This window comes from Grammomys surdaster, unplaced genomic scaffold, assembly GCF_004785775.1.
Source record: "Grammomys surdaster isolate TR1022 unplaced genomic scaffold, NIH_TR_1.0 125818, whole genome shotgun sequence".
NCBI lineage: Eukaryota > Metazoa > Chordata > Mammalia > Rodentia > Muridae > Grammomys > Grammomys surdaster.
In genome coordinates, this window is record NW_021620648.1 from 578,596 (window position 1) to 587,702 (window position 9,107).

Below are 9,107 nucleotides of genomic sequence, written 5' to 3' on the forward strand. Positions count from 1 at the left end.
ATGGCAACCCACTCTGCTCTTCAGAAGAAAATCTGTTGAAGAGGAAAGGATCCTCTGGCCTTTTGATGTATCCGTCCCAATCCTCCCAGTCCTCAGCTCTTGTTAGACGATCATCACGCCTAATCATCCGCCCAACCCTAAGGAAGTGGCTTACACTGAGGTCTGAACAACAGAAATACCTCCCTTCCCCAGACAAAGCATCCATTAATAAGACATGCATCTTAAACGATATTTTTTCTTATATATGCGTATACATATGTGTGAGATGTAAGCGTGTTTGTGTTCCCGTGGGAGTTTAAATGTGTGCATGCTGCTGCGTCTGCATGTGTATACACATGGCTAGAGGTCTAATCAGGATGTCTTCCTCAATTTCTCTTCACCTTAGTGTTTGAGACAGTCTCTCTCACTGAACCAGAGTTAACTAATTGGCTAGGTTGGCTACCCAACGAGCTCCAAGCATTATTCTGTCTCTGTTCCATCCCCACTCCCAGTACTGAGATTACAAGGTCAAGACACCACATGTGGTGGGGATATGAATTTAGGCCCTAGTGTTTACATAGTAGATACTTTTGAGCCATCTCCCCATAAGCAGGTATGGATTCTTAAATAAGAAAATGCTGTACTATGATAGTCAATATTACAATTTTGTATACCATTTGGCTGGATGATGTCATGGGTTTTTTTGAGGTACAATATTTATTTGTTCATCAAGTGCTCACTGAGTACTTACCAGAGTGCTGAGCCCTGGGTTGAAGGCCACAGTCTGGTGGTACACTAGAGATGCAGGCAAATACCCACAGCTGGGGAGTTGAGACTTCATAAAAGGTCAAGTGGTGCTTCTGGATGCAGGAGTCTGGGGGTGGGGCATGGGGTTAGGAAAAAGGTCTTATGTGAACACACAGTGCTGTGAAGGACTCCTGAGCCCACCTGACCTAAAAGTATGTCTTAATATTTTTATAGTCAATATTCAAGATAATGGGTTTCATTATATTTTGCTCATATTTGACTCCTACATTGCCCTCCCTTATCCCCCCTCTCCTGGTAGTCCTAAAGAGCTCTCCAACAGTTCCTCTAGGCCTAGTTCCTCAGTTGTTTATAATGGTATATAGACTGAATGGTGTGTACCCCATTCAAGTTCATACGTTGAAGCCTAAATCACAACACCTCAGGCCCGGTGGTGCGCTAGAACGTAAGAGCATTCAGAGACAGGACTTTAGACATGTGCATGAGTATTTGGTTGCATGCATGCATGCATATGTACTATCTGGCACTCTCAGAAGTCAGACAAGGGCATTGATCTCTCGGAACCAGAGTTACAGACTGTGCTGAGCTACCCGGTGGGTGCTGAGAACCGAACCCTAGTCCTCTGTTTTTGGGTTTTTTTGTTTGTTTGTTTGTTTTGTTTTGTTTTTGTATAGCCCGTGCTGTCCTGGAACTCACTCCGTAGACCAGGCTGGCCTCAAACTCAGAAATCTGCCTGCCTCTGCCTCCCGAGTGCTGGGATTAAAGGCGTGCGCCACCACTGCCTGGCAGCCCTAGTCCTCTGAAAGAGCTGGAAATCCCCTTACCTTCCGAGCCGTCTCTGCAGACACCTGGAGGTGGGCTCTTCTAAAGGGGAGATTGAGTTGAATGAAGCCGTGAAGGTGTGCCAATATGACTGGTATGAGAAGAATCCGGACACAGACACCTACGGTGGGACGAGAGCGTGAAGCTGCAGGTAAGACAGCCATCTACGAGCTGGGGAGAGATGTCCGGACAGCTTTCCTCACAGCCCTCACCGCCGTGGATGCTGCAGTCTCCAGGGCTAGGAGGAAACAAGCCGTTTAAGCCATCCAGTGCGTTTACTTAACACAGAAAGAAGCATCGGGGGGATCGAGTGATGTAGTACACAATACGGGCTAGACGTAAGCTTGTTACGGTGGCAGCCCTTACTAGTTATAGAAATCAAGTAGGCTCTGTCTTAAATGAGCGTACACTCCAAACTCACTTGTGTTATTAGATTCTGATCCTCTTCTTTCTCCTCTGCTTCCTCTTCTTCCTTCCTTCCTTCCTTCCTTCCTTCCTTCCTTCCTTCCTTCTTTCCTTCCTTTATTTATTATTTATTTATTTATTATTTACCTGTTTATTTATTTTTCAAGACAGGGTTTTTCTGTGTAACAGCCCTGGCTGTCCTGGAACCTGATCTGTAGACCATGCTGCCCTCGACCTCACAGAGATCTACCTGCCTCTGCACCTCTCTTCTGCCTCTCCTCTGCCTCTCTGCCTCTCCTCTGCCTCTCCTCTGCCTCTCTTCTGCCTCTCCTCTGCCTCTCCTCTGCCTCTCCTCTGCCTCTCTGCCTCTCTGCCTCTTTGCCTTCCCAGCACAGGTATTAAAAATCCAGAGCATTGTTAGATTTTTAAGGTCATGACAATCAACAGATTCCTCTGCTTCCTGGAGTGTGGGAGCCCTTATCCCTTCTACTCAGATGCTGAAATCTTTCAGACATTCTTCATTGATCCTGACATTGTTGAAGATTGAGCATCTAAATTTCTTCCAGAGAATTTAACAGGCCCAAGAGTTTCTCTTTAACCGGCCATTGGAAGCCGAACATGCAGCACTATTAGTAATGTTTCATCTTGTTGTTCTAACGTCAGGGCTTTCTAAGGACTTCCCTGTTCACGTTCGAATTCACCACAACTGGAAAAGCCTAGCGAGCATTATCGTCCTTCACTCCCATGAGCATGTTCCTGAATACAGAGTCTTACATAACTGCTCCATGCTGTGAGGACTCAAATTTGTTTCTGGAACTTTAATTATAATTTAAGAATATGCAAATTACTATCATTGTTTCCCTTTAGTTATGGGACAGCTGCTTCAAAACAATTAATGAACGAATCATGTAAATGCAATTAGTTAGGAGAAATACCATTCTCCAAACAGAAAACAGAAGGGACAGAATTCTATTTACAGTTTTCCAGATTTTGTTTGTGTATCGAGTTTATGGGAGCTGGTTCCAAGTAGTAAATTATCCTTTATTGTTACCCTATTCTGATATCTCTGTACTTACTTTCCTAAGAGCAAAACTTATTTAATGTTTCCCCCCTTGAGGAAAAAGACATAAACCGCAGAGAAAAATGATCTTTATGTCTTCCCGTCTAAGAAGACATCACTGTTGGAAATGCAAGTAGAGCAGAGAGGAAGATGGAAGAAATAATGGATCAGGGCTGGAGAGATGGCTCAGTGGTTAAGAGCACTGGATATTCTTCCAGGGGTCCTGAGTTCAATTTTGAGCACCCACATGGCAGCTCACAGTGTAATGGGATCCAATGCCCTCTTCTGGTGTGCAGATGAACATCCAGTCAAAGCACCCATATATACTAAATAAATAAATCTTAAAAAAAATGAAAGAAAAATAATGGATCATCCGTCAGCCCCACCTTTGATGGGACTCCACCCATAAGGAATCTATTACCTCATCTGTGCATCTGGGGTGAATAGAACAATTGACTTTGGCCAATAGGATGTGGAAGAACCAAGAGTGATTTCTAAGCACACCTGAAGAGGGTGCTGTCTTCTGTTTTCGCTTTCTTGCATCACTTCCTCAAGACTTCCGGTAAAGATGTGAGGTCTAGAAACCTTGCGGACAACAGACCATGTGAGAAGAATGGGACTCAGGGGAGGACACCAACCGTCAGACATGTGAGTGAGGCTGTCACCTACTGCTCAGCTCCGGAAAGACTAGCAGCAGAACAAGTCAGCTAAATACAGCCCAAGCTGTTCATCTACAGAATCAGAAATTAGTACTCAAGAGCCTGAGGTCGACGTTGGATGTCTTCCTCAGTAACTCTCCACCTTATTCTTGAGGTAGAGTCTCTCCCTGAACCAGAATCTCACTGATTCAGCTAAAGTAACTGGCCAACAGGCCACGGGGAATGTTTCTGTCCCCTCCTTCCCTGCTCTGGGATCATAAATGCACACGCTGCTGTGTCCGGCTTTAGTGAGCATGCCAGGGATTGAACTCCTATCCTCTCACTTGAATGGCAAACACTTTACTGACCTAGTTATATCCCTACCCTCAGGTTCTAAGTTCTATTATTTATAGCAGGGTAAATAGGTCTTTCAACATTCTGTCGTAATAAAAACAAACAAACCAAGAAAGGAAGGAAATCTCTCTTCCGATAGGGGACATCTGTGGTGGTTTGTATATGCTTGGCCCAGGAGTGGCACTATTAGAAAGTGTGACCCTGGGGGCTGGAGAGATGGCTCAGTGGTTAAGAGCATTGATTGTACTTCCAGAGGTCCTGAGTTCAAATCCCAGCAACCACATGGTGGCTCACAACCATCTGTAATGATATCTGATGCCCTCTTCTGGCGTGTTTGAAAACAGCTATGTAATAATAAATAAATAAATCTTTAAAAAAAAAAAAGAAAGTGTGACCCTGTTGGAGTGGGTGTGGTCTTGTTGGAGTAGGTGTGTCACTGTGGGTGTGGGCTTTAAGACCCTCATCCTACCTGCCTGGAAGCCAGTATTCTGCTAGCAGCCTTCAGATGAAGATGTAGAACTCTCAGCCTGCACCATGCCTGCCTGGATGCTACCATGTTCCCACCTTGATGATACTGGACTGAACCTCTGAACCTGTAAGCCCCAATTAAATGTTGTCCTTTATAAGAATTGCCTTGGTCATGGTGTCTGTTCACAGAAGTAAAACCCTAACTAAGACAACATCTACAAAAAACCCACAGTGACTAGCACATTGTATGGTAATTGACCAAGAGCTCTTTCTGGGATGTCATGAACAAGACAGAATTTATCTTGAAGACTCTAACCAAGATAATTAGAGGAGTGTCAAGCTGTATCAAACCTCAGCTGCACTTCATGAGCCTTTCATACCTTCAAAACCAGCACCACCTGGGAGATTCTTAAACATTACTGAGTTTGGTGCCAGCACGAGGCATAACCTTGGGTGGCCCTGTAATACAGCTGTGGGTGCTGGCACTCGGGAAGCACTTCCCCGAAGATTTTGTCTCAATAATGTCAGTTTCTTTTAAATCATAGCCGATTCATCAGCCCCAGCTGACCAGTATCAATTGTCCCAGCAAAGCGAAGATTTCACTTAGTGAATTTGGTCTCTTGTTAATCACAGCTGATTCTTCAGTCCCAGCTGGTCAGAACTACATATTCTTAATTCAAAACATCTAATGGCCTTGATAGAGTCTCTAAGGAAGTCTCAAATATCCCTCTGAAAGTTTACTAGCTGGGCCTTCATTGTCTGCATTGCTGCATTGGCTCAACATTCTGATCTTTTTTTTTTTTTTTTTTTTGGTTTTTTGAGACAGGGTTTCTCTATGTAGCCCTGGCTGTCCTGGAACTTACTCTGTAGACCAGATTAGCCTCGAACTCTCGAACTCAGAAATCTGCCTGCCTCTGCCTCCCAAGTGCTGGGATTAAAGGCGTGCGCCACCACTGCCCGGCTCAACATTCTGATCTTTTATGCTCACAAAGCAGCCCACTGAGCTCTGAGTACTCAGTGGTGTTTCCAACCCAAAGATTATTTTCCATAGTCCCCCAAGACCACATGGTCAGATCTGTCACAGCAATACCCCACTTCTGGTACCACAGTCTGTATCAGTCGGGGTTCTCAAAAGGAACAGAACCAATAGGTTGAGTAGACTGAACATATGTATATTAAAAGAGGAATTTTAGAGTGGCTTACAGGCTGTAGTCCAATAATGACTGTCTACTGATATAAAAGGCCAAGAAACTGATAATCACTAATTCTATGAAACTGGATATATTAACCATCCTAATCTGGTGCTGGAGGCCTGTAAGAATCCTAGGAAGCTGCTGGCCTTCAGTCCATGTTAGAATCCCAAAGTTCCAATACTAGTGAAAGAATGCCTTGCAACAGAGTAGATGAGCTTGCCACTGAAAGTTTCAATCAGAGCCATCTGTCAGCTGCTTAAATATATATTTCTGTCAAAATGTGTCAGCTCATATCTCTCCTCCACTCAGTATATAGATCATTGGGGAGGAAGGAGAGAAGCAGGCACATAAACCAGGAGCAGTGTACCAGTTAGCTTACAACATCTGGGAAGAGAAAAATCTCAACTGAAGAACTGACTTCATCGGATTGGCCTGTGGGCATGTCTTTGGGGGGATTTTCATGATCACTAACTGACTAGGACTGTACAGCCCACTGTGGGCAGTATCATCCTTAGGCAGGTGAGTCTGGGCTACAATAAGAAAAATGGCCGAGCATGAGCCTGGAAGCAAGCCAGTAATTAGCATTCTTCATAGTTTCTTCAGGTTCCTGTCCTGCTGGAGTTCCTGACCTGACTTCCCTCAATGACGGACACTGTTCAGGACACATAAGCCCAAACCCCACTTTCTTCTTTAATTTACTCCCTGACTATGTCCTTCTAATCAGTAATGCTATTAAAGATGCCGTGGTATTTTGTTTTTGCATGCCTCTGCACATTTACCTATTTATTGAGTGTCATTTTTATTTTTACATTTTTTATCTTTTACTCTCAACATTTAAATGTAGATTTTTAATACAGAAATAAATATAATTATAAGAAGGTGACTGGATATAAGACTTACACATAAAAAACTTATTTTCTATTTTTATATCTATTGTATACATCTCCATATTTCTGCATAGCAAATAGATGTTGTTTCCTGAAACAGGTATTCATGTAGCGTAGGCTGTCCACTCTCGTAGTGGAGGATAGCCTTTAACTCCAGATTCTCCTGCCTCCATTGCCCCTTCAACTGCTGGGGTTATAGGTATGATTAATCATGGCTGGCTTTTTTTTTTTAATAAATGACCTTTTTTTTTTTTTAAAAAAAAAAAGCAAGCCTGCCCCCCAATAATTATAAATGTCCACTCCATAGGTACCACCTTGGCCTGGGTTAGTAGTGGTTTGTAAGATGCAATAATATTTGCTGTGAGGACTTATGCTTCCTATTGTACGCAACACTATTCAGCTGAGGGAGAGTGAATATTAACTTACTAAGGAAATTGAAACCTTATTTAGTTGGGTGTGGTAGTGCATAGCAGAGACATGAGTGTCCAGAGTTCAACCGGGGCTGTATATTGACATGCAGGTCAAGAAAGCAAATGAAATCTTAATGACTTAATTTAAACCATGATAATCGATTTTTCTGTGGTTAAAAAAAAAAAACCCTGACACATATTTGCTCTGTCAATTGGCACATGTAAATAAGTCAATAAGTAAGTACCCGCTAAGTTTCAAAACATGGAGAAAATGGCTGAGGTGCCTATTTAACAGATCGAAGAGGACCTGGTCACCAGGTTGTCTAAGCATCCCTCAGTTCCTACTTGATACAGGGTACGGCTGGCATACTTGGTTCCCCTCACCCTGTATCCCTAGTTTTCCAGCCCAGGCGCTGGGCTGCCCTTTCCCCCAGAGGCTCTTCTCTATTTAATCCAGCCATTTTGGTTACACACTTCTTTTTAAAATTTTTTTTTAACCTTTTGCCCTTTTGGCTGCTGAAGCTGGTTGCCCTCTCTCCTCACTTGGCTCAGGGTTTTGTCTACTCTAGACTCCCCGGGAGGTCCCTGCCTCTGGCTATGTTCTTCCTTGTATCTACAATAAGCTTTCTCCTTCACTACTTAGGAGCAGTCATGGCTTGCTTTATTTATTTATTTATTTATTTATTTATTTATTTATTTATTTATTTGTTATTCAGCTGGTGCCGAAACCCAGGACTTGTCATTTTCTTTCTTCTTATTTCTTTTTTTTTTCATTCAGTAACAAACAGTAAGTACCTTTCTCTCTTCCTCTTCTCCTTCCTTCTTCATCAGGATGTGCTGTTTCTAGCCTTGGTTATAAGAGGCTGTCTTTAAGTAAGTAGATACATAAATGTAGTTTCAAGTTGTGGAGACTGTAGAGAGACTTGGGTGGGCTGGGCTGTCCACAGCTCTGCTGTATAGTACGGGAACCAGGGCTCAAAGGTAGAACCCACAGGGCTCAGGAACCTCTTCCCATCAGCTCTGAGCCATTCCCAGCTCAGTTCTCTACTGGAAGCTGCTGCCTGAGTGATGTAAACCTCTGACAGCAAGAGGAGCGGGGAAAACATTTTCCTGAAACATCTGTACAGAGTCCACTTGAAGCAGTGCCAGGGGGCCGTGGGGGCGGTGGGGCAAATTAGCGGTTGCCGTGACAGCCTGGGTGTTCAAGATGAGGCACTAAAAGGTACTTTGCACATTGCTAAATACAATTGCTCTTCCTCGATGAGTTTGGATGTAACAATGGTTGATTACTAAGCACAGGCTACTTTGTCTCAACTTTTGATGTTCACAGTGGCTTTCACATGGTGATACTAATCACGGATCCTAATGGCTTTGACCTTCCCTGGGGAAGATAACTGCTAACCATCGACAGCCTCATCACATGCTAGAGACACTGACTGCTTTGGGTACCGGGAGCCTAAACAGGAGTCATTTGGGGATCACCTCAAATTCGGATGCCTTCTCATGGAGGGATGGTTCTTGCTCTCTGTGAGGTGAATTCGAGAAGTCAGAGTGGTGGGGGAGTAGAGTCCAATTCGGAGAAGTCGGGTCAAGCGCAGTCATGGAAAGCAGTGAGCCGGGTGGGCACGTGTGGAGAGGGGACTTGCTGAGGCCCTGTGAGCTTCATGAGACACAATGGGGGGGGGGGTTCGGTCAGAAATGCTCAGCTCTGTTCTCACAGACTCTGTAAGAAGGTCTGATTTCAATCAATGAAAGGTTGGTTCCTCTCACACCGATTACTGATCTGCATGCTTCTATTTTTGCTGTCTTCCCAGCTGTTGGCATTTAGTCTAGGCTCCGCCCCACAGTTACCTGGCAACAGCCAGGTGTGCCTGATTCACTATAAAAGGGGCTGCTTGCCCCCCCCCCCACTTGCGCTCTTGCTCTTGTTCCTGCTCCTTCTTGCCCCTGCTCCTTAACCTCTCTCTCCCCATTCCTCTCCCCCTCTCTCCACATGCTGGCCTCTACTCTTCTATCTCCCTCTCCTCCCTCTCTCTCTCCCCCTCCCTCTCCCTCTTCCCCCTCCCTCTTCTCCCTCCCTCTTCCCTCTCCCTCTTCCCCCTCTCCCTCCCTCTTCCCCCTTCCTC

General features: G+C 44.5%; 1 pseudogene; it reads left to right on the top strand.

The window, feature by feature from the left end:
• The first annotated feature begins 1,653 nt into the window (after positions 1-1,653).
• The window catches only part of LOC114640452, a 45,355-nt pseudogene continuing 37,901 nt past the window's right edge, over positions 1,654-9,107 (top strand).